The 6,070-nt window shown below is 47.2% G+C and overlaps 1 protein-coding gene across 1 annotated transcript in view; it reads right to left on the bottom strand.

The window, feature by feature from the left end:
• Positions 1 to 3,149: 3,149 nt before the first annotated feature.
• MCM3AP (minichromosome maintenance complex component 3 associated protein) overlaps positions 3,150 to 6,070 on the bottom strand; it is a 102,283-nt gene continuing 99,362 nt past the window's right edge. Inside the window, exon 26 of the mRNA XM_065750731.1 lies at positions 3,150 to 3,161. The gene's annotated coding sequence lies outside the window, so the exon portion shown is untranslated. The remainder of the gene's footprint in view (positions 3,162 to 6,070) is intronic.

Genomic DNA, 6,070 nt, shown 5'->3' with positions numbered 1-6,070 from the left:
GCAAACAATTCATCCAGCTTTACCAGGCTGGATGTTCCCTGGACATTTATTTTACAGCCTAAGGCAGCTCTAAAAGACACCTGTCTCTGGGAATGGCTGCATGTCCTGGGGGCTTGCTGTGACCTTTCACTTTGCATGCACCCAACATCACTTGATCCTCAGGCGTTGTTGCCCATTTATATGGTGTTTCTATGGAGGAGAGGCACCGCCTCACTCCCTCCCTCATCTCACGTTCTCCTTGTAGTCATGATCTCTTTTGGCCAAGCATCTCAGCTGGGGTGAGAGGGCAGGCTGGCAGTGCTGGGGACACCTCACTCACAGCTGGAAACTCTGAGGAGCGCCTCTGAAGAGGCTCCAGAAGTGGTTTCATTATGCACGGTGTCCTCCTTCCAGGGGTGTTCCTATCAGATGTCCTTCTGTCCTCTCCACAGAGCCCTAGGAAAAAAACCTTCATGTCTGTGCCTAATAAAGATCACTATTGTTACAGCCAAGAAGTATTTCTTAAGGACCTGCATGATTCATTGGTGAAAGAGGGGAGCAGAGCACAAACCACAGGATTACCCAACCACTGCCAGCACTGAGCTTGCCATGGTGGGGTGGGCAGAGCAGAGGGGTGGGCAGGAGCCAACTCCACTACTCCTGCTAGGCAACAAGCAGCAGGAGTGGAGCTGGAAGCTGGGAAAGGTCTTGCCCCCCCGGGCTCCCTCCCTGCACTAATGGAAAACACATGCCCCACGCCTCCAGCTGGAGCAGCAGCCAGCAGGCTGCAGGCAATGGGGAAGGGGACAGGGCTACTGCTGTCCTGAGGGGTGCTCAACCTGCTCCTGGGGGCTCATGCAGACTTTGTACCCCCCTCTGCCCCTTGGGACATATGAAAGACACAATTTTTCCCGTTTCCATGAACTTTTTTTCCCTCCTCAACCACGCTCTTGCTTCTCCCCTTTTATTAAAAGAGGATGAAAATCCCAAACCGACAAACACTGGCTGCTTCTGTTTCCAAGCCTCAGTTTTGAAGCATTTATTGATTTTCCCATGGGGAAAACTGAACATTTTCTGTAAGCTGCCATTTTCCCAGAAGATGCACCATTTTAAAAAGGACCTGATGGGAAGATGACTTCCCCAGGAAGCAGGGGCCAGCAGCAGCTTCTCAGCAGTACCAGCATGCAATGTAGATGTGCATTGCCTTGTCTCTCCCCAAGCTTGTGTGCTGACCAGATGGGACTGCAGGAGTCTTTGTGAAGCGTTTGAGACTAAGTTGGCCCTCGCGTGCTAGGCCTACTTTGTCTTCCATTTCTGTTTCTATTTACTCCCATTCTTTCAGTCTCCGTTTTTATGCTTCCATTACAGGGAAGGTCAAAAATGCCTCTGCCTGCAGGCCTGCTTTGTTAAACTTTGATGTTCTCCAGATGTTCAGCAAGGGATTTATGTAACTATGACAGAATTTGGGCCATATTTCTGTGTTTTCCTCTGGGTAAACTCTCCTCATTTGAGACAATGCTGATTCACGGAAGTTGATGTCTTGAGGAGGGGGACATCACTGAGGCTGTTGGGGCTCCTAGAATACGTACCCTACAAGGAACAAGCAAAAATAACAGCAACGCAGCAGTCTGGGGCAACTCCTTTCCTCAGAGGCACTATTCTGGATGGCATGGGACCACAGGACACGGTGGTGATGAACCGCACAGCGGCAGCAGCTTCCCTGGTCCATGGGAAACCTTGAACCACAGGGAGCCCCAGGAGAGGGAGTAAGCATGGGGAGGTTGGAAATGTGTTACTTCTGGTGATGAGTAAAGGATCCCCTTGCTTTACAAAGCTGACTTGAAGTCTGTGCAGCTATCTGCACAAGAGTTTTATTGCTGTTGCTGATAGCACTTGTGAAAGATTCCTCTTCTACCTGGGCTCAGCTCTTTCCTCGCTGTTGGTGGTCTGGCAACATCTCACAGGCCTGACAGGGTAACTCATCGCACAGCTTCAAACTCTAAAGCTCAGACACATTGCTGTTGATGACATTAGTGCAAGACATCAAGCTGTATCACAATAAATATCTGGTCTAGGATACTTTTGAATAGTGCATTCAGTATTACTTTTTCCTGTGCCGGTGATGTGTGTAGGGAGCAGAGGAGCTGGCCTCTAGCAAAATAAGTGAATGCTCAAATGCCTTTTTCTTATCCTGTGGTTTGGGGTTTGTTTTAACTATATTATTCCTAAATGTGTTTTAGCTTAAGTTTTACTTTGTTTTTGTCCAATTGCATGGTTCTTTTCCTTCTAAGCTTGTGGGCAAACTGCAGTGGAAAAGACTGAAACCCTTAATGAAATATGGGGTTACACACAGAAGAATTTCTGAGTGGACTCAGAACTGTGCAGGAATATAAACCCACCACACACACATTGTCATCACTGGACATCTTCAGGTACAGGACCTCAGAAGCTGGTGGCCCCCCATAACAACGCATAGGACACAGGCACATGTCATGGTATACACGTCTGGGAGATGTGCATATCATAGTTTTACTTATTCCCATTGAGAAATAAGTCATCTGGATTGTAAGTATCTGTAACTAAAGGGAATTATTTGCTTGTTGTGTTCTGATTAGGCTGAGAGGCAATAATTAGATAAACAATACATTCTTGGACACGTACTTCATAGTGTCTTACACGGTAGACTTTAGCCAAGCTTACAGGCAGCTAGCAAACACTGCCATGGTTTTTCCTCTCGAAATATGACCTCACCGTCTTCCAGGAGAGCTGGGTCCACAGTGTATGCTTTCCCTACTTTCTTGCAAAAGGAATATGTTGCCTAATTCCTGCATCACTCCTAGGAGGCAGGAGCAACTCTCTTGGGATGTGTGGCAATGAAAGGCTCCGGAGGGCACGTGGCAGGAGGGAAGCTGCAGCCAAGTGGCCCAGCAGTTACCTCTCAAGAAGCTAAGAGAGGACTCCAAGGACTGTCGACATATCTCCAAAGAGAGTAACTGTTGCTGTTCATTTTCTATTTCGTTGTCTTTCCTCTTCATTTAAACTCTTTCTTACTCTTTGGGAGTGAGGAAAATCAGTTCACAAACCAAAGGTTGGAAAAGGAGTTATTAAGACAATTAAATCAATTCTGGCAAAACTTGAGCCACTGTTAAACTTCTCAGTCCACCTAGTGACAACTGTTCTTGCTTGCAGCTTGGTATGCAACTGCATGCCTTCATCCACCTGCTAACCCTGATCCAAAAGGAAGCAACCATCCCACAGTAGGGGCGTTGGAAATGGATGGCCTTTAAGGCTCCTTCCAACCCAAGCCTTTCTGTGATTCTATGATTCCACTGAAGTCCTCACTTCTGCTAAGAGATGCTATGAATCTGAGGTGTCACAGGGACAAGTTTTTATCATTTTGACTCCAAGCCAGTCCAGCTCCTGGAAATGGAGCATGACACAACCAACCAGAGGCCCATCCTCGTCACAGGGACAGCCAGGGCCATATGGAAACTAGAGAGGTGCTTACAGGGGAGGTTCGTGTGCATTGACTTCAAGACTTGAAATTGAATTTGAATTTGAACACAGAGGTCAGGTCAAGGGGACAGCCAGCGCCATCAGCCTGACCCCAACACAGGACCTTCTGAGAGGGACTTCTGGAGACCTAAGAGCCTTCAAACCACCTGTAAAGCACACTGAGACCGCTACACGGTCTTTCCAGTGGAGACTGAAACACACAGCTCAGCACATCCACATGAAATGCCCACTGGCCCATCATCTCAGCAGAACTTTTCTTCCCATCCCATCCATCGTAGCAGAAACACACAGAAAACACTGTTCTCCTTTGTCCTTCATCCCTCTGCAAATGTTGGAGTTTAACATGCAAGGCATTGAATCAAACGCAAAACACAGCTGGGGAATCTCTTCTTGATAGTAATATATTAAAAGGGAAAAAGAAGGAAATAGCAGAAGCCGTAGGCAATGCAGACACATTCTACCTCTGTTATACATCTGGAGAGATTTTTTATTCTTTTCTGGACAATTTTTCATTACAGCACTTCTCCTGAGTGAGTCCAAAAGTCTTGGAAGACAAACTGTTTCTTGAAGTAAGACGAGTTAATGCATATTCAGGGTAGAGGAGTCTTTCATGTTACAGTTCTTCATCTGTAATACAGGCACAGACTGTCCTGCCCTCTGACCATGTACTGGAGCCAAGAAACCTGCTTTGGACACTCCTTTGGACGAGCATCAAAACTGAAATGCAGCTGAGTCTCTCTTTTTTTCTTTTTTGATACAGCAGAAGTCCTGTGCGGATGTATAGCTGCTGTACTGTTTTATGGGTCCTCTTTCTGATGAAGCAGAACTTCTGGGTCAATTCTGTCTATTCTACTCTGGAATTCACCTGAAATCATGACTCCTGCAAGCCTACAACTTCTCCATCCTCTGAAATGTGACACAAGTACTCACATGAAGGTGTCTCCTTATGCCAGACACCAGCCCTAGAGACTTCTTCCTGCTCATCCAAACATGTTTTTTGTCTGTCCTGTTGCTGTGATGCTGTGATAGTCAGGCTGGTGGGGTGATACCAGGAAGAGGTGAGGGAGAAAATAAACAGTATTTCCAACCTGCAGGAAATTCCAACATATTGACATATGATTTTAGTCTTGGGCTGGCAACAAAGAGTCTTAGTCCTGAATTTGTTCTAAGCAATGAAATTGTCCCCCAAAAAAATCAAAATCAGAGATCAAGTCCTCTCATCATTAGGAGGCACCTCTTGCAATGTGTCTTCAGATTCCCCAGCAACAGATTCTTCAAGAGTGTGAACAACACAAACTTTAACTGGTATAAGATGAGTTGGTGTGGGTGGTCATGACAGTTTGAATCAACTACTTGGAATGAGCAGAAAGTGAAGGTCCTTCATCTTCCCAGACACGTCGGATGCAGACAACAAAGAAACCTCCCAATATTTGCAAGAAATTAGAAGAAGTTTTCTAGTAGGGAAAAATGGGAAATTTCTAGGACCACTTTTCCTATATCATTGTACAACTTCACCACACAGAGCATCCACTGTAGCAGTTCTAGAAGAGCCACGGGCTTACCAGTTTGCCTAAAAGCTTTATTTTCAGTTGAGTGGCCAAATCACAGCTAATGCCTCAATGAAAAACTCTGAGCTGGTAAGGAGACTCATGGTGGTAGGGTTTCCCTCCTCTTTGCTTCTGGGGCTGCCTGGGGCTGTTTCCATGTGTTGCTGAGAGTCTGTATGGACAAGTTCTCTTTTGTGGTTGGTCCATGGGTTAATTGCATGCCAGTCTCACCTCTGTGCTGGGAAAGATCACAGAGCAGATCCTCCTGGAAGCTATGCTATGGTACATGGAAGGCAGGAACCCTGCAGCATCCTTCTCTCCAAATTGGAAATATGTGAGTTTGACATCAGGAGTGCGTGATGGTTGAGGAACTGGTTGTTTGCACCCAGGGAGTGGTGACCAATGCCTCAGTGTCCAGCTGGAGTCTGGTGATGGATGAGTGGTATCCCTCAGGGTCAGTGCTGCTATTGATACTCTTCGTTATCTTCATCAATGACACTGACAGTGGGGTTGAATGCACCTTCAGCAAGTTTGCTGATGACACCAAGCTGTAGGGCATGGTCGACATACCAGTGGGATGGGATGCCATCCAGGGGGACATAGACAGGCTGAGCAGTGGGCCCAGGTGAACCTCAGGAGGTTCAATAAATTCAAATGCAAGGTCTTGCACCTGGGTCAAGGCAACCCCCACTACCCTTACAAGATGGGGGATAAAAGATCGAGTGCAGCCCTGCAGAAAAAGACCTTGTGGATGGCAGCAGGACGTGAGCCAGCACTGTGCCCTCACAGCCCAGAAAGCCAACTGTACTCTGGACTGCATCAAAAGCAGTGTGGTCAGCAGGGTGAATGGAGGGGATCTGCCCCTCTGCTCTGCGCTGTGAGACCTCACCTGGAGCACTGTGTCCAGATGGGGAGTGCTCAGGACAGGACAGACATGGACCTATTGGAGCACATCCAGAAGAAGGAGACAAAAGTGCTCCAAGGGATGGAACATCTTTCCTATGAGGACAGGCTGAGAGAGCTGGGGC

This window comes from Cyrtonyx montezumae, unplaced genomic scaffold (genome assembly GCF_038088225.1).
Source record: "Cyrtonyx montezumae isolate F1298 unplaced genomic scaffold, pur_monq_1.0 scaffold_7, whole genome shotgun sequence".
Taxonomy (NCBI): domain Eukaryota; kingdom Metazoa; phylum Chordata; class Aves; order Galliformes; family Odontophoridae; genus Cyrtonyx; species Cyrtonyx montezumae.
Note: the sequence above shows the minus strand (reverse complement) of the source record. Positions and strands in the feature narration are given on the sequence as shown.